The sequence below is a fragment of the Podarcis pityusensis genome, assembly GCF_964106645.2.
Source record: "Podarcis pityusensis genome assembly, chromosome: W".
NCBI classification, from domain to species: Eukaryota; Metazoa; Chordata; class Lepidosauria; order Squamata; family Lacertidae; genus Podarcis; species Podarcis pityusensis.
In genome coordinates this window covers 6,681,273-6,703,810 of record NC_138045.1, presented here as the reverse complement: position 1 = coordinate 6,703,810, position 22,538 = coordinate 6,681,273, and the positions used below count along the sequence as shown (strand labels likewise).

The window sequence follows — 22,538 nt, the reverse complement described above, 5'->3', positions numbered from 1 at the left end:
ACATCTGGCCTTAGGACTTCCGGAGCGGATGTGTGATCCCAAGCTATTGTTTGACATGCCATATTTTTCATTTCAGCATTGGAGCGCTCTTGCAGAGACTGTCCCTTTGTTCAGAATGTCACAGGCCCAGAGTGAAAAACTGACGCTCCTAATTTCAAGCTCAGGCCCTCCAGGTGTTTCTGGACTCCAGATCCTATAACCCCAGACCATTGGTCATGATGGTGATGGGCATTGGAGACCAGCAAAATCTGGAGGGACACAGATTCCCCACCTCAGCTGTAGAAAAATATGCTTTACTGTCTTAAGGCAGGCTTTGAAATGTGGATCCAGCAACTTCTGAGTTAAGGGGCAGACCAGCGATAGCTAATCCCATTTCAGGCTGAGGGCCACACTGATTCATGATCAACATGTCAAAGTAAGTGCCACTGAAGTGTAAAAGCGGGTGCAGGCATATATTTTTTTAAGGACCACATTGTTTGGGGCTTGGTGGAGTCACGAAAAGCTTTGGACCTCACAGAATAACAGCAAGGGATCCTCAGGAGAGGTCAGTTATAACAGTATTATTTCCCCCATATGTGGGGTGGAGTGGGGGGGGGCAGGGCTTATACAGTGAAGTTGATCCTCCAGTGTGGGTTACTTTTGTTCAAAGCAAGATTCCTCTGGAGGGAGAGGATGTTGCAAAGTAAGTCAGAGGCAAAGCAGCCCAAAGCCAGATTCTGAGTTTGCACACATGATTTGCAGTGAGCCAAGGGCTGAATTGCTGCTGTTGTTTCATAGCCCAGAACAGCAGGTGTAGGCGAAAGGTCTAAAGTTAGACAACCAGGCCTTGGTGAAGGCATCAGCTGACCAGCAGGCCATAGAGAAGAGGAACGTCAGCATTTCAACTCTGAGCCAAAAGTTTGGCTTTTGCTATTTTTGGACACCCTTGGTCATGAGCCAAGTGTGATTCTCGAACTCTGAATGCTGACTTTGCCAAATCCATACAGGCCCTTTTCATCTCTCATGCTCAGCAAGTAGCAGCCACAGCTCAGGAGAGGATTTTTCATTTGCTCCTTTTCCATGGGGTGGGGAAAACTCAACACTTTTAATCTTGTCTTATTTTTATGCAAATTGGGTGGTCCAAAACAAGGAGAGTTATATCTGCACCCTCTCTTTAGCACAGATGGCCTGCAGGAGAATTTCCTGTCCTTAAAAGTAAAACTGCACTTTTTTGGGAAGGCATTGTCTGCCACGTTTGCAGTTGAAGACAGAGCTTGGGAGGGGGCAGGAATGTTCAGCAGAGGGCAACCAAAATTATCAAGGGGCTGGAGCAACTCCCAGATGAGAAGCTAAAACATTTGGGGCTTTCTAGTTTAGGGGGGAAATGAGTAAGGGAGGACACGGTCAGGGGTACACGCATAGTGTAGAGCAAGTGGAATGCGATCAGTTTTTCATCCCTCCATAATTCCAGAACCCAATGGGGCCATCCAATTGTGGGTTACTGGGTGGTGGTTGTTTTGATTTTGATTACAGTCGTACCTTGGAAGTTGAATGGAATCAGTTCCGGGAGCCAAAACGTTCAAGAACTAAGCTGTTTGAAAACAAAGGTACAAGAGCAAAAAAAGAGGACAGCCTGAGGCACTGCCAGCCCGAGCTGGGAAAAGAGGTGGGCGGGGTCGCCACTGCCATGCCCCTTTCCCCAGCTCGGGCTGGCAGGGGCCATGACGGGCAGAGCAGCCCAATCCTGAGCCACCTGAGCCCGAGACCCCAACAACTCACCCTCAACCTGGACATTTCCTTTAAAATGTAAAAAATCGCCCAGATAGGCATGTTGGTCCCCCAAAAGAGGACATGTCCAGGTTTCCCCAGACATATGGCAACCCTAAATTGTGGTGGAAGATGACCCTGAAAATACTGGCAAAGCCTTGTATGGTATGGCATGGAAAGGGGAACTAGAATAAAGGACTGAAAGGGCTGCATTAGTGAGGTTGTTAGTGCAAGTTTCCTTGGAATGAGGCTCAGCGGAGACTGTGGTGTCTTTATGATATATGGTTTATTCACACACATATACAACCTGAGCCGAAGATGGAGAGGCTCACAGCATTAACGCCCTAGAAGGTCTTGCTTCTTCCAGTTACAGCCTTCGAATCAAGAAGAAATCAGGCATGGCTCTCTCTCTGTGACTTCTGCCAACTTCCAGCCCAGCTCTCTCACACAACTCTGACCTTTTCCTTTTTCATTCCCAGCCAGGCGAGGGAGGAGGCCCACCCTCATTTGCCCTCTGGCACAGAGCAACCACAAGGTACATAGGTGGCAACTATGACCCTTGCTTGGTTAATTCAACAATGGAATCCTCCATTAGATTTTCACCCTTGCAGACTAGCTCCCAAACTCACAAGGCTGAGGGACTAGGCAAGACCAAGGCTATTTCAAAACCAGTTTTTAGGTGCATTTAGCTTTTAGCCCAATATTGATTGATGGGGAATGGAGGCTTATTTGGGGATGGTTTGTGGTGCACAGCCCTGTCTTGTCTTGTCCTCGTGTGTGTGTGTGTGTGTGTGTGTGTGTGTTTCATGGGCTTTTTGCTTGTTCACTGGGATCCTTCAGAAGGAAGAGACAAAAGAGTAGTGGCACAAAATATGTATGGTACAAAGTATGGTACAAAGAGTACCATAATAAAGGACAAGAGGAGATTATACCAGAAAGATATGGATGTCTCATAAACCCCAGGTGGTGTGGTTGCTGACCTTGAGCCTGACATCCTGGAGAGCAAAGTCAAATGGGCCTTAGAAAGCACTGCTAATAACAAGGCCAGTGGAAGTGATGACATTCCAGCTGAACTATTAAATTTTGTTAAAGATGATGCTGTTAAGGTGCTACACGCAATATGCCAGCAAGTTTGGAAAACTCAGCAGTGGCCAGAGGATTGGAGAAGACCAGTCTACTTCCTTTAGAGGAAAAGGCCTTGAGGGGAGGACCTGTTGCCTCCACAATCCTTCCTAAAAGTGCATAAGCTGAGAGGCAATTGTCCGGCAAATGTGGTGCTGTGGGGAGGCAGGAACATTTTCCTGCAGTTAAGTATTTTCTAAGTTCCTTTCCCGAAACTTCCCCAAACGGTTCTGAAGCCTCTCTAACCTCAGAAGTCTTTTCCTCTCTCCGGAATTCTGGGATTCGAGGATAACTTCATGGAGAAGGAAAGAAACCTGCAGAATCAGCAAATGAGTGCCCACCGGGAGCCTCCACCCCCACCGCTGCCACCAAGCAGGCTGTAAGCAAGCCCACCACCTGTCCTCTTGACCCGTGCCCGTCTTGGCTGATTAGAGCGTGTCCAGACGAGGTGCGGGCCCCCCTGGGGGATATCATCAATTTGTCCCTTGGCACCGGGACATTCCCAGGGGAACTGAAGGAGGCAGTGGTGTGCCCGCTCTTAAAGAAGACATCATTAGATCCCTTAGATCTATCCAATTACCACCCGGTTTCGAATCTTCCATTCCTGGGTAAGGTGATTGAGAGAGAGGTTGCTGAACAGCTTGGTAGGTTTCTGGATGAAACATCGGCTCTGGATCCATTCCAGTCCGGCTTCCGCGCTGCTCATGGGACCGAGACGGCTCTGGTCGCCCTAACAGATGATCTCTGCAGGCAGCTGGATCGAGGCGGGTCGGGGCTGCTGATTCTTCTAGACCTGTCAGCAGCCTTCGACATGGCCGATCACGAACTCCTGGACCACCGCCTTGCCGACGTGGGGATCCAGGGCACAGTCCTTCCATGGCTGTGCTCGTTTCTCTCTGGTCGGGGACAGAGGGTGGCGCTTGGGGGGGAATTGTCATCGCGCCACTCCTTGGTGTGTGGAGTGCCTCAGGGTGCGATACTCTCCCCGATGCTTTTTAACATCTTTATGTGCCCCCTCGCCCAGCTTGTCCGGAGTTTTGGGCTGGGTTGCCATCAGTATGCCGATGACACCCAACTCTATCTGTTGATGGATGGCCATCCTGACTCGGCCCCAGACACACTGACCAGATGTTTGGAAGCTGTGGCTGGATGGTTACGTGGAAGCCGGTTGAAGTTAAATCCTTCGAAGACAGAGGTCCTCTGGCTGGGACGGGACGATATGGGATTGGGGGGGCAACTCCCATCTCTTGCGGGGGTGCAGTTAGTGCCAGCACCGTCCGTTAAGAGTTTGGGTGTAATCTTCGATACCTCCCTCTCTATGGAGGCGCAGATTACAGCTATAAGAAAGGCGGCATTTTTTCATCTCTGCCAAGCTAAGCAGTTGGCTCCTTACCTCTCTCGCCCTGACCTAGCCACTGTGATCCACGCGACGGTCACCTCCAGACTGGATTATTGTAACTCGCTCTATGTGGGGCTGCCCTTGAGACTGACCCAGAAACTCCAGCGGGTGCAGAATGCCGCGGCGAGACTCCTTATGGGGTCTTCGCTGCGAGATCACATTCATCCGGTACTATACCAGCTGCACTGGCTCCTGGTGGAGTATAGGATCAGGTTTAAGGTGCTGGTTTTAACCTTTAAAGCCCTATACCCTCGTACCTACGAGACCGCCTCTCCTGGTATGCCCCACAGAGGAACCTACGGTCTGCAAATAAAAACATCCTGAAGGTCCCAGGCCTCAGAGAGGTTAGGCTGGCCTCAACTAGAGCCAGGGCTTTCTCGGCTGCAGCTCCAATCTGGTGGAACGCTCTGTCACAAGAGACTAGGGCCCTGCGGGACCTGACATCTTTCCGCAAGGCCTGCAAGACAGAGCTGTTCCACCAGGCCTTTGGTCAGGGCGCAGCCTGACTCCCTCCTCTGGCAACCTGCACAGAATTTTGCTTAACGGTTGCCATTAATTTGATTTTAATTAATTTTTATAATGAAATGTTTTTAGAATGTTGGATTATTTGATTGTTTGATTATTTGATTGTTGTTAGCCGCCCTGAGCCCGGCTTCGGCTGGGGAGGGCGGGATATAAATAAAATTTATTATTATTATTATTATTATTATTATTATTATTATTATTATTAGAGGTGTACTGTGCCCTCCCGCCTCCTTGCTTTTAAGGACCACTTGAGTTCTGTTCTCATCTCCCTGAGGCGTATCCGTGACAAGGAGAGCATGAGCAAGAAGCAACCCCAATGACCCACACTATGCGCCAGCTCTTTGTGCCTTCCACACATACGCAGTCCGGACAGAGAGAGGGACTCATCCAGCACGTCCTCGCCAAGAGAGAGAAGGAATATGTCAACACCCAGAATTTCAGGTCAGATCATGCAAAAGTGCAAACACCATGCAAAGACCAGTGGAACCTGTATCAGAGTTGGGGCTGGAGAAAGCGACATCTACATGACAGCTTTATTGTTGGGTGCCAGGCAAAGTCTGTCCTGTTCACTCAGGCCACATGGGTGGGTAATGGAAAGTATTAGTTGTGGTGGGCAATTTTCCTTGGTGCCACATACTGAGCCGTGGCTTCATATTATGAGCAGGACGGCAGCCTCTCCTCCAGGTTTGCACACCTCTCCCCCACCCCAAGCCTATTGGGAAGCTTCCACTTGGATTTTAAATTAACCACAGTTTGGTGTGTCCAGATCCTATGGTGGTTAATTTTACCAGCTTTGTAAACCCACGATTGGAAGTTGGCTTGTTTCAATGAGCCATGGCTCAAATGAAGCGGTTTGTGCAGCTTCAGACATTGTGACAAGATGCAGTTAATCCAAAACTGAAGCAAAACCTTTGGAACTCCTCCTAAAAGCTGTGCTGGAGGACAGGGAGGTGTGACCCCCCCCCCAACACTTGGTGTGGGTCATCCTTATAATGCTAAGCTTACTACTTCAAACAAAGTTTTTGCTTTGGTTATTTCCTCGTACTGTTAGTAGTAAGGTAAAGGTAAAGGGACCCCTGACTATTAGGTCCAGTCGTGGCCGATTCTGGGGTTGCGGCGCTCATCTCGCTTTATTGGCCGAGGGAGCTGGCGTACAGCTTCCGGGTCATGTGGCCAGCATGACTAAGCCGCTTCTGGCGAACCAGAGCAGCACACGGAAAAACCGTTTAGCTTCCCACCAGAGCGGTACCTATTGATCTACTTGCACTTGGATGTGCTTTCAAACTGCTAGGTTGGCAGGAGCAGGGACCGAGCAACGGGAGCTCACCCCATCGTGGGGATTCGAACCGCCGACCTTCTGATCTGCAAGTCCTAGGCTCTGTGGTTTAATCCACAGCGCCACCCGTGTCCCACTGTTAGTAGTACCCAGTGGCCATTTGTTTTTCATGTCTGCTTTTATGATATGTTTATCAGTATGTGGTTAGCAGCTTCAGATCCTACTGTTTTACAGAGGCTGTTTAGCTTGCTCTTTTTACCCCTTTACTAGACAGGCTGTATTTCTGTGCTGTTTTCAGAGTCGGGAATGCCCATTCCTTCATGGCCAGCATGGAAACACAGAAGGCTAGCCATTTAGGAGGTTTGCAAAGAGGACAAGGGTGTTACGGGGTAATCTTCTCGCAAACCAGCTTGGCACAGCAGATCTGAGAGGTGGTTTTCTGCTCCCGGAAAGCCCGCCTGGAAACCAGGTTGCCAGGTGAAGGAAGAATGGAGAGATCAACTAACTCACTTGCCTTCAAAGAATTTCTGGTTGCCTGTGGCTACTGGGATAGTGCTTAGATATCAGGCTGGCTGACACATCTTAAAAAATACAAGGAAAAAGCTTTTTTTCTTCCATTAGCAAAGCTCCTTTGGGGCCCAGAATAGCTAAGCTGAGGAAGAAGTGGCTGGTATTACTTGTTTGTTCTTGGTCCTGATCTTGCCTGCCTTTGCACACTCCTGTTGTCTTTGCATATTTAACCAGCCCGTCTGTTCCGATTGGAGTCCTATTCCTGCAGTTCCACATCCTTCTCTTTGGCACTTTGGCATTCGGTTCCAGGAGCTGGACCTGAGCACAGAGGCTTTCTTCTACTTGGACTCGACAAAGGAGCAAGAGTGGCTGACAGCTGTGGAAAAGGCTTTGCGTTCCAAGTCCAAGTACAAGAAAGTAAGTCCAACCCCACCCATTTCTTCAGCAGCCAGACAGCTGTCAGGAGCTGGAGTGAGGAGGAGGAGGAGGAGGAGGAGGAGGTCAGCAAGAAAAAACACCTGGTGTCAGTGGTGTTTTATTCAAAAAAAGCCAACATTCTTTATTCAAAGAAACCCAAACCGTGCAGGCCTCGTGATCACAGAAACCTTTCCCAACAGGTCTTGCCCCAGTGAGGTAGTTGTGAAGGCTGAAGGTTGCTACCCTCCCACCACTCTCTGAAGTCTCCTCCTCCCCCTGGTCCTTCCCAAGCAACCTGAGACTCTGACACCTTGCCTGTCTTTGCTCCCTCCTCTTAATTTCTCTGTGTTTTGGGAGACCAGCAGGGAGGGGAGCTGATCGCAGCAGGATGAGGAGACCCCCTGGCTTCTTCAGCAGCCTGCCTGATCTCTGCCTGTTGACCCCCGCCTCCAGCCTCCACTTCTGCCTCGGATTCTGGGCTGCTGTTTGCCACAGAATCTTCCTGCCCTCCTGCCTCTTCAGTTTCCTCCTCTTGCTCACAGTCTGCTCCCTCTTCTCCCTCTGACGACTCAGCGTCGTCGTCCCCCCACCAGTTCCCTGGCTCTGAGCCTTCTTCCCTTGGGGGATCCCCAGTTGGTGCCACCTGCCACTCCTATCTGCATCCAGCCGGCCCAGGACAGCAAGCACTGAACAGAGCTGGTAGACATCCCAGTACCTTGCATCTTCTAGGTGCAGCTGGTGCGTCTAGTCGGAATGATGTTGCTCATCTTTGTCAGGAAGGACCAGCTCAGCCGCATCAAGGAAGTGATGAGGGAGACAGTGGGCACAGGCATCATGGGGAAGATGGGGAGTAGACCCTGACAGCGGAATTCCCTACGTCAATCTTTCTTTCTGTCTGTCTATCTGTTTTTCTAATCTCTGCCAACCAGTCCCCCCTCTTTCCTGCTTGCTCTCTAACAGCCATCTTTGCTCCGCCCCTGCAGGGTAACAAGGGGTGTGTGGCCGTGAGGCTTGTCTGCAACAATACCAGCTTCTGCGTTGTCATTTCCCACCTTGCTGCCCACGTGGAAGACTTTGAGTGCCGAAACCAGGATTACAAGGATATCTGTGCCCAGATGAGCTTCCTGCCCCCTGACCAGGGTCTGCTGCAGCTGACAATCATGAAACACGAGTGCGTTTCGAGGGCTTGGAGGGAGAGAGCCTTGGCTGATGTAACTTGCTGGTCTCCGCTATCTGGAGAAGGAAATTGAGTCATGTTTCTGTAACTTTCCTGCCTGTGTGTAGCTCAGGGTAGGCAGCATTTGTTGTTGTTTAGTCGTTTAGTCGTGTCCGCCTCTTCGTGACCCCCTGGACCAGAGCACGCCAGGCCCTCCTGTCTTCCACTGCCTCCCGCAGTTTGGTCAAACTCATGCTGGTAGCTTCGAGAACACGGTCCCACCATCTCGTCCTCTGTCGTCCCCTTCTCCTTGTGCCCTCCATCTTTCCCAACACCAGAGTCTTTTCCAGGGAGTCTTCTCTTCTCATGAGGTGGCCAAAGTCTTGGAGCCTCAGCTTCACGATCTGTCCTTCCAGTGAGCACTCAGGGCTGATTTCCTTCAGAATGGAGAGGTTTGATCTTCTTGCAGTCTATGGGACTCTCAAGAGTCTCCTCCAGCACCAGAATTCAAAAGCATCCATTCTTCGGCGATCAGCCTTCTTTATGGCAGGCAGCATAGTGCTCTCCAAATGTTGATAGACCAAAATTCCCATAATTGCTAAGAACTGGCCTTGCTGACTGGGGCTCATGAGAGTTCCACTTCAGCAACACCAGGAGGGTGCAGTGTCGGCGATCCCTGCTGCTGCAGCTGCACCACTAAGGTTTCTACTAGAGCAGCCAGTAGAGAGCAACATAAACCGAGTGGCAGAGATGTACTAGATTAGATTATAGCAAATGTGGGCAACTTCTCCAGTGATCGGGGTGGGAGTTGCAGTTTGTTAAGGGCAGTAATGCAAAAGCAGAGCGGCCATTTTGCATGGAGAAGGTTCCCGGCTCAGTCACCAGTGTGTGCAGATAGGGCTGGGCATGATCTCTGCCTGAAAGCTGCTGCCAGTCCATGTAGTCCGTCCTGAGCTTGATGGGTCAATGGTCTGCCTCAATATAAGGTAGCTTCCTATGTTCCTGTGTAGTACAGCAGGGTTTGGAGGGCCACAAGCGCCCTGCCCATGAATTCAAGAACCAGGGGAAATTCTAAAAGTCTTTGCTGAAAGGACATCAAAGCAGGGGCCAGGTGAACCTCTTTGGGAGATTATTCTGAAAGGTCGGGTGCCATGACTGAAAAGGCCCTGCCATACTTGAAAGAGCAGGAGTTCCCTGGGAAAGGGCTGCCCCTGCTAACGATTCTAGTCAGTGGAGAGGCAGTGCAAAAATAAGTGGGCCTTCTTCTGGTACCCTTTTCCCAAACCTTGAAACACTTTAAAGGCCAAATGGGATACTCTGAATTGGGCCTGGAAGCAGTGCAAGAGCCAGTCTAGTTCACAGAGCACTAGCCTAATATGATCATACTGCCCAATCCTAGTTATCAGTCTTACTACATATTGCAGGAAGTGGCAGCAGGCTGCCCCCCGCCCCCGTGAGCTAGCCTGTAGCTGTGGTTTCTTTGCTTTTTTCCAGCATTGTCATCTGATCACTAAAAATGAGCTTCAGAGACTTCTGACCTACGGCCAGGTGAGAGACATCTTTGTGTTATATGTGGTGGTTTAGGATATTGCCCTGTTTATTTCCTTTGTCTGGGATACCCCAGCCTAGGCTAGAGAAACCACTTTCAGACAGTTAGGAGCAAAGAACATAGGATGACTGCGACTTCTACAAATGCTTTTTAAGGTTGCAGGTTTGTGCAACCTGAATTAGAAGCAAGTCCCAATTAAGTTGGAGGGTTGCTTTGGAATAAGTAGGACTGCTCTGCAATTTCCCAGTTAGAGGGCTTTCCTAACTCAGCACACGCTCCAGATGTTGTTGGACTCCCATCAGCCCCAGCATAGCTGCTGTCCAGCAATATCTAAAGGTCTAAGGTTTCCTGCTCTAGGTTTTGCATCTGTCTGGAAAATCTGTGTTGCTCACATGTTCTTATCAGCAGAGACTTCCATTAAGTCCAATAAAATTGCTGATGCTTTTTGTTTTACATTTTTCTCTCCAAGGTTTGTGTGTTCATCATGTTGATGACCTTTCTCCCACTTGGCATAAGGATCATTGGTATTTTGTGTTGAAACAGAGGCCTGATTGCTGCACCTTATGGTGGATTTAAACTCTGTGAGCGTAGTCATGCCTTAGCCCTTTGAAAAGGATGCTGCAAGGAAGGCAAGGGGGGGCAGCCTCAGACTTCCAACATATGCAAAACCATAATAAAACATTAAAAACTTCCCTAAAGGCTGTATAGTTACTTATCTCCTTGACATCTGATGGAAGGGTGTCCCACAGGGCAGGTGCCACTACTCAGAAGGCCCTCTGCCTGGTTCCCTGTAACTTCGCTTCTCACAGTGAGGAAACCGCCAGAAGGCCCTCGGTGCTGGACCCTGATGCCTGGGCTGAACAATGGGGATGGAGACACTCTTTCAGGGCTGAGGTCAATTAGGGCTTTAAAGGTTGGCGCCAACACCGAGAATTGTGCTCAGAAACGTCCTGGGAGCCAACGTAGGATGCAAAATAATAATAATAATAATAATAATAATAATAATAATAATAATAATATCTTTATTGTCATTGCCCCCTTCGGGGACAACAAAATTACTTGACTGCTCCATAAAAACACTAATTAAACAATACAGTATAATACAGCAAGGGAGATTAGATGACTTTCAAAGTCCGGGCTTCCCATTCAGGGCCGAGATCGCTCTGGAGAAGAAGCTGTTCTTAAGACGGCTCGTTCTTGTCTTCATCGTCCTGTATCTCCGTCCCGACGGCAAGAGCTCGAAGAGACAGTGACCAGGATGCGATGGATCTTTTACTATGTCCAGTGCCTTCCTATGGCACCTTGTGGCATAAATCTGCTCTAAGGTGGAGAGTGGGCAGCCAACAATGCTCTCTGCTGCCTTAACAACCCTGCACAACCCCATCCTGTCCTGGGTAGTACAGCTTCCGTACCACACACATAAGCCATAAGTAAGCACGCTCTCAATGGCACAGTGATAGAAGGCAAGCAGCAGTTTCTGCGGAAGATGGTTTTTCCTTAGTATTCTCAAAAAGTACAGTCTCTGCTGCACCTTCTTCACAAGCCCCCTTGTGTTGACACTCCAGGACAGATCCTCTTGTAATTCAATGCCCCAAAATCTGAACGTTGTTACCCTCTCCACACAGACCCCATCAATCAAAAGTGGCTGGACCTTGCTCTTCTGTCTCCTGAAGTCCACCACAAGCTCCTTTGTCTTCCTTGTATTTATGAGCAAGTTGTTAGCTCTGCACCACTCTGTCAGCCGCTCCACCTCATCTCTATAATCCATTTCACCCTCCCTTTCAGGGATGAGCCCAATCACGGTTGTGTCATCTGCAAATTTAACAACCCTGTTATTAGGGTGAGTAGCGACACAATCGTACGTGTAGAGAATATAAAGGAGCGGACTGAGTACGCATCCCTGTGGTGTTCCTGTGTTAGTCTTAAGCATATTAGAGGTATAAGGGCCCAACCGAACCCTCTGGGGGCGGTCTGACAAAAAGTCCAATATCCACCCACAAAGTGATAACGGAAGCCCCAGATCTTCCAGTTTAGACATCAGACGTTGTGGTAGAATGGTATTAAATGCCGAGCTGAAATCTTAAAAAAGCAGTCTGGCATAACCCCCCCCCCCCCCCGCTGCTCCAAATGTGCAAGGACGGCATGGAGGGCAATCGCAACAGCGTCCTCTGTCGATCTTTTCGTTTTATAAGCAAATTGGAATGTGTCCAGTCCCTCTGGTAGGCAGGCAATGACCAGCTTTTCAAAGCACTTCATGATTATAGGTGTGAGTGCTACTGGACGAAAATCATTCAGATCTTCCGGGTTAGATTTTTTTGCTATTGGAACGATAATAGAGGACTTTAGGCAGGATGGAACAATAGCCTGGGCTAGGGACCGATTTAAAATCCCAGTGAAAACTCCTGCTAGTTGATCTGCACAGTCTCTCAATACCCTTCCAGCTACCCCATCTGGCCCTGTGGCCTTCCTTGGGTTGATTCCCTTCAACACCTTCCTCATCTCTTCTTTTTCCACAGAGACTACTACATTCCTTTGTACTGATGATGGTAATGGTGGTGATGATGGCAAAGCCTTCACAGGGAGTGGTGGTGGTGTTGGTAACGCCTCAGCAGGTGTTGCTGCAGATGTTACTTCAAAACGGGCAAAAAAGGCATTCAAATCCTCTGCGAGGGATGCCCCTCCCTCGTCTGCCAGGGAGTCCTTGGATTTATACCCTGTTAATTCTTGTACACCTTGCCACACCTGCAAAAGGATGGTTTTGCAGTTGCTCATAGTGTCGGGGGTGTATTCTGGTGGCTGTTAACAGTTTGTATGGATTATTGGTACATATAACATTGTCTATTGGAGGTATAGCTAACCTGTGGTCTGCCAGATGTTACTGAGCTGCAGTTCCTGTTGGCTCCAGCCATCATGGCCAGTAATCAGGGATGATGGGAATTGTAGTTCTGCAGCATTGTGAGGGCCACGTGTCTGCTGCTCCTGAGTTAGAGGATTTTCCTGTCGTGTGATGCAGCAAAGTAATTTAAGATGACATGGGGCAAAAAAGCACAAGCATCCTGTACCTTTAATAATTGTGTATAAGATAGGATTTCAGCAGGTATACCCCTTTTTTTGCACTTGGCTAACCTACTAGTAGGGACGCGGGTGGCGCTGTGGGTTAAACCACAGAGCCTAGGGCTTGACGATCAGAAGGTCGGCGGTTTGAATCCCCGCGACGGGGTGAGCTCCCCTTGCTCTGTCCCTGCTCCTGCCAACCTAGCAGTTCGAAAGCACGTCAAAGTGCAAGTAGATAAATAGGTACCGCTCCGGCGGGAAGGTAAACACTGTTTCTGTGTGCTGTTCTTGTTCACCAGAAACGACTTAGTCATGCTGGCCACATGACCCGGAAGCTGTACGCCAGCTCCCTCAGCCAATAACGCGAGATGAGCGCCGCAACCCCAGAGTCGGTCACGACTGGACCTAATGGTCAGGGGTCCCTTTACCTTTACCTTTAACCTACTAGTACTTCACCTTGGTCTTCCAGCACAACAGTGGCTGTTAATAGACTCCATTGTCAGGCAACAGGGGGTCTTTTGCTTCTCTGTCACGGCTAAAATGGCCGCTGTTTCTTTAATGCGAATAAAGCTGGGTCAGCATGACTCAGCGGCTTGCAGCAGGTTGTATATATATAGTGAGAAATGTTAGTCTGAGACTTAGGCTGGTGTTTGGGTTGGTTGGTGCTGGTGTGTATAGTTATTCAGTCGTGTTTTGCACAAAGACTTTTAAGAATAAAACTCTGCAAGCATATTCTCGTGGACTCTCTTATGCAGACAAGGGTCCGAGGACCAGGCTGAAGAGACAAAGGGAGGTCAGAACCCCTCCCCACCTTCTCACTATATAGAAGGATCTGGCAACTTCTGTTTCAGTGTATCTGAAGAAGTGTGCTTGCACACGAAAGCTCATACCAAGAACTAACTTAGTTGGTCTTAAAGGTGCTACTGGAAGAATTTTTTTTATTTTGACTATGGCAGACCAACACGGCTACCTATCTGTAACTACAGCAGAGAGGTAAGCATTATGATGAGACTGACCAAACCTACATTATCCTTTCAAGTTTGCCTGAAAGCTGGTTGCCTGTGATTAACAGCACGGAGAGTATGCCTCCCCGAGATCTGACCCTTGAGTAGGTGGTTGGAAGATTGACCGAAGAAGCAGAAAGAAGGTCAGATAGACAGGCTGAACCCCAAGAACGGAGGAGTTACAGCCGAGGGGGCCAGCAGCAGAATCTGCCAATGGAGCAACGCCAAGGTTTGGACTTGGCCATGGCGGTGAGGAGGTGCTATAGATGCAACCAAGCCGGGCATCTCCAACGTCAATGCAGGGCAAGACTTCCAGGAGACGACGTGGAGCAGAGACAGCAATCGACGCAGAAACATAAGCAGAAGGGGTTCTCTTCAGGGAAGAAGAACACACGTTCTGCTCAGTTTGTGTCTGCATTTTCTCGAGAGGAGAGAAAGATACCTCGAGGAACATGGTTGCTGGACTCTGGGAGTAGCAGGATTATCTGCAACAGTCGGGAGGACTTTAAGACCCTGGAGAAGCCAGCTGATGGAAAAGACTCAATCTATCTTGCTGATGGTCGTAGAAGCAAGATTGATGGCCAGGGAACATGTTTCCTGCAGTGCTTGAACACTACTCTACCAGAGACTCTGTTTGTCAGCAGTTTGGACTATAGTTTGCTGTCTGTAAGCTGTTTGATTAATGCAGGGTATAGTGTTAACTTCACACAGGATGGTTGTCTGATAAAGAATGGAACTCGGGTATGTGGCCATGCAAAGTTGGAAAATGGGTTATATGTAATGCAGGACAAGCCTGTTAAAGCAGCCCAGGTGGTTCAGGAAAATTTGCCAGTTCATAAGGGGTGTGTACATGAACTGCACAGAAAACTGGGTCACGCCAATTTCCATGTGCTTTCAGAGATGCAAAAGGTGTGCAAGAACCTAAAAGTAAATAGCTGTAACTGTTTCCTAGATTGCAATGTATGTAAAATGGCCAAATCTAAGAGGAAGCCTGTGGCTTCTAAAAGTGACAGAGTATCTAAAGAGGTTTTAGAACTTGTCCATTGTGACGTGATAGGCCCTTTTCCACAGAAGACTGAAGGGGGCGCCAGATATGCTTTTCTGGTAATAGATGATAAATCACGTTTTAGTTGGCTGTTTTTGTTAAAGCAGAAATCCGAGTGTTTCTCCACATTCAGAGAATGGGTTGCCCAAGCTGAAAAGCTCTTCGCTCGGCCTGTTGTGCAGCTGCAAACAGATAGGGGCGGAGAATTTCTGAACAAACAATTTGGGGCATGGTTGCGATGTAAGGGGATCACTCATCGTTTGACTAACCCTTATAGCCCTGCTGAAAATGGTCTGTGTGAAAGACGTGGGGCTGTAATACAGTCAGTAAAGGACTGCCTGCTAGTGGATGCAGGATTGGGTCACAACCATAGGCTGTGGGGTGAGGCTTTTCTGACAGCGAACTTTTTGATTAATAGAACCTGGTCTAGCTCTATAAAAGATATTCCTTATCGTGTGTTGTTTGGGAAAGAACCAGAGTGGACAATGCTCCATAACTGGGGTGCTTGGGCACATGTAAATACCCCCAAAGCTCAGCGCCAGAAAGGGGGCGCTAGAGCGCAGAAACTGCGGTTTGTGGGATATCAGTCCTATGGCAAAGGGTGGCGTTTCAATTTACGCCCAGGACGCTTGGTTCTGTCACGAAGCGCAGACTTTGCTGACCAGGACAGATGGACTGCGATCCATGCCAACCCAGATTGCCTACTGCCCCTGCAGGTAAGAGAAGAGGCTTCTTCTACGCCATTGGCAACACAGGAGCAGGATGAGGAGGAGGCACAGATTTCCCCAAAGGATGTGGCAATAGATAATACTTCTCTAGAGGAAGAGGAAGAAGAGCCAGAGATAAGGGGGGGAGAAGAAGTACTTGTGCCTAGGCGCTCCCAGCGTTTAAACAAGGGTGTACCTCCTCAGCGTTTGACCCTAGGAGGAGTGAGAGTATGCAATGTGAGTTGTGTGGAACCACAAAGTTATAATGAAGTCTTAGACTTACCCCCTGGAGAACATGCTTTGTGGCAACAAGCCATGAAAGAAGAAATGGACTCTTTTAAACGTAACAAAGTGTTTGAGGTTATAATGCCGCCACCTGGTGGCAGAGTGGTGTCATGCAAGTGGGTTTACAAAAGAAAAACCCTTGCATCTGGGGAACCACGTTTTCGAGCCAGATTAGTAGCCAGAGGGTTCACTCAAATTAAAGGGGAGAGTTATGATGAAGTGTTTTCTCCCACTGTAAAGAGTGAAACTTTTCATTTAATGCTTTCCATTGCTGCTGTAAGACAACTAGCAGTGCACCATTTTGATGTTGATGCTGCATATCTGCATGCAAATTTAGACCATGAGTGTTAATGATACAACCCCCTGGGTTTGAAGAGGGGAATGGTGCAGTCTGGCGTTTGAAAAAAGCTGTTTATGGTCTCAAACAAAGTGGAAGGTGTTGGAACCAGTTTTTAAATGAAGCCCTTGTAAAAATTGGTTTTAAAAGGAGTGTGGCTGATCCATGCCTGTACACCAAGGGGACAGGCAACAAATATCTAATGCTCTTAGTCTTTGTTGATGATTTGCTTGTAGCAGGGAGTTCCACAGATGAGATCCAGAAGCTCACAAGTCAACTGGGAAAAAGGTTTAAGCTTAAAGCCTTAGGGCCTGTAAGTAGAAGTAAGGCAGGAAGCTGATGGAAGCTTCCTATTGAGCCAGAAAGAGAAAATTCTTCATTTGATAGAGCAGTTTGGCATGGAAAACTGTAAGCCAGTTCAGACTCCCATGACACCAGATTTCCTAAAGACAGTGTGTGATGATGAATTTGATCAGCCTGAGTTGTATCACTCAAAAATAGGATCACTGTTGTATTTAAGCCAGTGGTCAAGGCCAGACATTGCATGCGCTACAAATGTTCTGAGTCAACGTGTATCTAAACCCAGTACTGCTGATTGGTGTGCTTTGAAAAGGCTTATCAGATATCTAAAGGGGACATTAAATGTATGTTTGAAGATATCTAGTACACAAGACGAAAAACTAGAAGTATTTGTTGATGCGGACTGGGGAAGCTGTGTAGCTACCAGAAAATCTACAAGTGGAATGGTTATGATGTTTGCCAATTCCATAATTGGATGGAGGTCAAAGAAACAAGGATTTGTTGCGACCTCATCCTGTGAGGCAGAATATGGGAGCCTGTCGCTAGCATGCAATGAAATCATGTGGTTTATACAGATACTAAAAGATCTAGATTGTAAAGTAGATTTGCCTATCCAAGTGTATGAAGATAGCCAATCGTGCATTGCATTAGCGGGCTCGGAAATAATGAAATCCGCACCAAAACATATTGCTATCCATCATGCGAATGTTAGAGATTGTGTACAGAATGGGGTAATCAAACTGGAGTATTGTCAGTCACAAGATAATATTGCTGATTTGTTTACCAAGCCTTTGCCAGCAACATGTCATTATGAATTGATGACAAAACTGGGTTTATGTATATAATGTATGTATGTATTGTTTCTGTTGGGGTTTTTCGCATTTAAGAAACAGAAGGGGTGTCACGGCTAAAATGGCCGCTGCTTCTTTAATGCGAATAAAGCTGGGTCAGCATGACTCAGCGGCCTGCAGCAGGTTGTATATATAAAGTGAGAAATGTTAGTTTGTGCTGAGGCTGGTGTTTGGGTTGGTTGGTTGGTTGGTGCTGGTGTGTATAGTTCTTCAGTCGTGTTTTGCACAAAGACTTTTAAGAATAAAACTCTGCAAGGATATTCTCGTGGACTCTTTTATGCAGACAAGGGTCCGAGGACCAGGCTGAAGAGACAAAGGGAGGTCAGAACCCTTTCCTTCTTTTTTTTGCTTTTTACAAACACTGACAGCGATTTCTTTTTGGCTTTAGCTGAACATTCAGCGTACCCAAAAGACAGCTTTTGCTGATTTCACAGAGGGAGAGATCAAGTTCATCCCGACGTACAAATTCGACTCTAAAACAGATCGCTGGGACTCCAGGTAAGCGCCTGCTTGGTAGTTGAAACTAATTTGAAACTAACTTTGGATTGTTTAAAAGAGGATACTATTGACTGTTACAAAGAGAAACTGTTTCCCCCTAGTGGAAGCCTTTGAAACTGGTTGATTTACAAGAGTTGGACTAGGGGAATTTCCAGCTGCAAGTTAAAAACCGTGAGACTCTGGGACTGACCTTGAATCTTTCAAATGTTATGGTAAATGGAAGCGGAAAAACAGACCAGTCAACTGTTGATAAAACATTAAGGTCTGGGAGGACTTGGTAACAACCCAGGAGAGGTCTAATATTAGGCCCTCCTGTTCTTTTTGTTGCTGTCTCTGTACTAGTACATTTGAAACTAAGAGGAATGTCGACAGAAGAGGCTTTGGTGGCTGCATTATATAAGATAAATGATTCATTGGATCAGCTTCACAGGAAAATGGACATGATAAATGCGAAAGTGGACGTTTCAGTTGTTGAGGTTGACTTGAATGCAGGGAGTATGGACAATGCCAATACATAAACCACCCAGAAATTGATACAAGAACCTATTTTGATATGGCAAGCTGTGGAGGAAGTCAAGGAAAAAGCTGTTGCTGTTGAAGGTACAGAAACACAACTGGAGAGAAAGAGAGCCCCAGCCCTACAGAGGCAATTTGATGAACATAAGTTGACGCTCGCTATGACTGAACTTAAGGAAAAAGAGACGGATTTGAGGATTAGAGTTCATCTTTGGTGGACATGCCCAAGGATTAAGACACTCTGGGAGATGATTCATAACGAAATGAAAAAGGTATTTAAATATACCCTTTTGAAGAAACCAGAGGCCTTTCTTCTGGGCATGGTCGGTCAATTGGTGTTAAAGAAGGATAGAATTTGTCACATGTATGCAACAATAGCAGCAAGAATACTCATTGTGAAGTACTGGAAGACACAAGATTTATCTATCCGGGAAGAATGGCAGATGAAGTTGATGGACTATATGGAATTGGCGGAAACGACTGGCAGAAATCCGAGACCAGGGAGAAGAGTCGGTGGAAGAAGACTGGAAAAAGTTTAAGACTATGTATAGAAATATTGCAAAAATAATGAATGTTAGAAAAATGTTGGAATGAAGTTATATGGTTTTAGTAGAAATGTTATAAGGAATTAAGTATAAATAGACTAATAGAGTATTAAAGGGAAAAATAAGATTAGAATATGTTAAGATAATTATAGGATAGAAAACAGAGGAAGATGGAAAGGAATTGCTGAAACAATTAATAGAAGTGGAATACAAAAAGGGAGGTGTGAGGAGGTCGTGGAAATACGGGAATGAAAGTTAAGACATTGAAATTGTTTTGTGCTTTAAATGGTTTGCGTCTTGTTTTGTTAATCTTATCTTTTTTCTCTTTTTCTTCTTTGCTTTTTCTTTTCCTTTTTTGTTTTTTTCTGTTTTATTGTGTGTAAATGGTTGGAAAATCAATTAATATTATTTTTTTTAAAAAAAGATAGTTGAGCCTTTGTAAGTAAGTCCTCTCAATCATTCTTCTGCAAGGCTTGTTTGTTTTTCCTAGTCTGCTGAGATGCTAGTAGTGTCCTGCCTTTCCATCCTCCTGAGCAGGCTAGTAAAACATATATTTTAAAAATGGTTTTCTGCTAAGCAAGCTGTTGGAAGAGGGCTAGAGTTGAGGGCTGGATGGACTTCCTTTCCTCTGCAGCCAGAATGGACACCAAGCCACGGAGGAAGAGAGAGATCCAGCTCTCCTGAGGCATCTGATCAAGGCTTGTCATGCCAGGCATAAAGCAGCTGGCTAAGTACTTTGGCAGATGTTTATCTCCTTGAACAGCCCCCCCCCCCGATTTATAACAGGAGACACGTTTCTTATAGTTGTAAAAGGAAATTACAGGCTGGGAGCAAAAGGTCATATTGACCATACAAATTACAGAATACAATCAAGCTGCAAAAACACTTATTAAGAGTTGGTAAATAGTGAAATTTATTGTTTAACAGAAAATACCATGGGCCTCCCATCAGACTCGAGCCACATCTTCCTAAGGTTAAAGGGCAAGAGCTAATAGAAACAGCAGCTGGCTTGAAAGGGGGGTGTAAATTTAAGGGGTTGCTTTTGGAAACTGTTTTTACTAAGTTCGTTTTTACTTTGAAAAGGCCTTTTCTTCTAAAAATCTATATATGTTATGTATGAAATATATTGGCTTAAATGTAATTATGCAAAGGATTTAGAAAGTAAGAAATGTTAGATTCTTATGTTAGATTCTTATTTCATTGATGGTGTGTGAGAAGGTGAACCCAAGATCTCTGTTTAAGACAAAAATTAAAACCATGAGCCATCTGTTTTAGCCATCTGTTTTGGAGTGAAAGGGCAATAGGGCAATAGGGCAAAGATGATCTGGTAATTAAGGTGCCTGGTCGAGGCAAATGTAAGATATATGGCTACTTGTCTGCCATTTATGGATAGAAGGAAATATAGCTCTTTGTCTCCCATAAAAGGTAATAGGAAATGGGTCTATCTTTTATGATTGGTTCTAGCAAACAGCCAATAGGAATTTCAACCAGGCTGATTGGACAGAGGCAGCCAAAGGAGGAGCAAGGGGGCTTGGCTGAGGAAATATAAGTGCTGGCCATCAGGGCTGGAGTGGGCAGAGCTTTGGTATTCATATACCACTGTGTTTCTCATTTATTTGTCTGACAAATAAATTATTATTTTAATTTCTCTATTGCTGCGTTGAATATTTCATTCCGGCTAAGCGTTAACCACAAGCAGGGTGCTACACTCCTTCACCTGCTCACTTTGCTTGCATGGAATTCCTGGTTGCCAAAGGCTGCTAGGCGAGTTGTGAAATGCAAGGCTGTGATATGTTGTCTTCCTCAAGCCATCCCTGCTCAAAGTCTCTGGAAATGTTTTGGCTCCTTTTCCACAAGCAGCCTTTCCCCCACATTTGTCCTGATAACCAGCATCCTCTGTTTCATGGCGTGTATAAGCAGAGAATCCTGTTTGTGTCAAGGAAGTCTGGGAATTAGACTTGGTGCTCTCTCAAGATGAGTCTGCCAGGGCATAAGAGCATGAGAGCAGCCCTGCTGGATCAGGCCATTGGTCCATCTGGCCCAGCATCCTGTTCTCACATTGGCCAATGAGATGCCTCTTGGGGAGCCCACAAACAGGACCTGAGTGCAACAGCACGCTCCCCTCCTCCAAGCCATACTGCTTCTCTTGGTGGAGTATGTTCTGTGGCCATTATGGCTAGTAGCCATTGAGCCTCACCATCCAGGATTTGGCATATTCTTGTGGTTCTGGACAACTGTCAGAAGCCACCTAGGCCTGCTAGTTTAATTGCTCTTGCTGTGGTAATGGGGAAATCAAAAGGACAGGCGGAACATGTAGTGACGAAGCCGGAAAAGGGCAGGCTCCTTTGGGCAGCATTTCAGGTGCCAGAAAGGGTCTTTTGGATCACTGAAAAAATAGTGTCTGAACAAGAATAACGGGGCCCCTTGCTTTGGGGAAGGATCATCATTTGGTGGTGTGCCATATGCTTTGTATGCAGAGTCTCAAGTTGAAAGGCACCTCCACCTGAAAAAGGATTGGGCCACAGAGAGCTGCTGCCAGCCAGAGTAGACTTAATTAATTGTGGGGTTGGAAGGGATCACGAGGGTCATCTAGTCCAACCCCCTGCAATGTAGGAATCCAAACTGGGGGAGGTCAGAAATTCATTCTGACCTGGTAGAAGGCAGCTTTTGATTTCCTAACAACTCTCTCCATGAGGCAAAATGCCTGCACACCTGCAAGGTCCGCCCCTTCAGAAGTTGGACTCCCAAGCCCCATCATCTCCAGCTCTTGACCGTGGTCAAGATCACACGCCATGTGTGAAGCCAAAGTTTGACTGTGTGAGCCTTGTGTGTTGCCTCAGCCAGTCCAACAGTCCTGGTGTCTCTCCTGTCTCCTTGCAGTGGGAAGTGCCGTGTGCCAGCATGGTGTGAGCCAATCCTCTGGAGAGGAGGCAGCGTGAATCAGCTCAGCTACCGAAGCCACATGGAATTGAAAAGGAGCGACCACAAGCCCGTCAGCTCCCTCTTCCTCACAGGGGTAACACCTGCCCTGGCCAGGGCTATCGTCTATTCAGGGTTTTTAGTTGCCTGCTATGTGGCACCTCCTCGAATCTGGGCAAGCCCTGACCAACAACCAGGCCCCTTTCCACAGAGCTCCTCCTTGGCCAATGACTTCCGGTGCAAGGAGTGGGCAGGTTTTGGCTCTGTTAAATCCCTAGGCTTCCATTCTCCACTCTTCTGAGTACACGCTGCTCCTGCAGGCATGGCAGACCACATGGGCTGAACTGTATACCTTAACCGTTGGCTCCATTCATGCAATGGAGCTTCTGCGGTACTTGGCTTGGAGCATTTGGCTTCAGCCCATTGGGTCTGGAAGTCACAGCCGCTGCCATCCTGGGGAAGCTCTCAGAGTTACAGTACTTGCCTCTTTCAGGGCTGGGAACAGGGGGGTGCATCAGGCCTTTCTGCTCTTAACTCATGCCCCCCCCTTTTAGTCCATAGCCCCAACAAATGTGCTCTGCCCCCCCCCCCATAGGTGAAGGTTGTGGCTGACCGACGGTACCAGAAAGTGTTTGAAGATATTGTTCAGTTGATGGACAGGATGGAGAATGAATTCCTTCCCTCCCTGGAGGGAGGTAAAGACGAATAGGATCCTCTCCAACCCCTTAAAGAGGGTTTGCTGCAAAAAGACCAGGGGGGAAAGAAGCCCTTGGCCCA

At 47.3% G+C, this 22,538-nt stretch overlaps 1 pseudogene across 1 annotated transcript in view; it reads left to right on the top strand.

The window, feature by feature from the left end:
- Positions 1 to 5,619: 5,619 nt before the first annotated feature.
- LOC308467678 (inositol polyphosphate 5-phosphatase OCRL-like) overlaps positions 5,620 to 22,538 on the top strand; it is a 33,729-nt pseudogene continuing 16,810 nt past the window's right edge. Inside the window, exons 1-8 of the transcript in view lie at positions 5,620 to 5,643; positions 6,888 to 6,995; positions 7,725 to 7,845; positions 7,956 to 8,161; positions 9,661 to 9,699; positions 17,672 to 17,781; positions 21,723 to 21,858; positions 22,357 to 22,467. The product of the transcript in view is annotated as an inositol polyphosphate 5-phosphatase OCRL-like (transcript). The remainder of the gene's footprint in view (positions 5,644 to 6,887; positions 6,996 to 7,724; positions 7,846 to 7,955; positions 8,162 to 9,660; positions 9,700 to 17,671; positions 17,782 to 21,722; positions 21,859 to 22,356; positions 22,468 to 22,538) is intronic.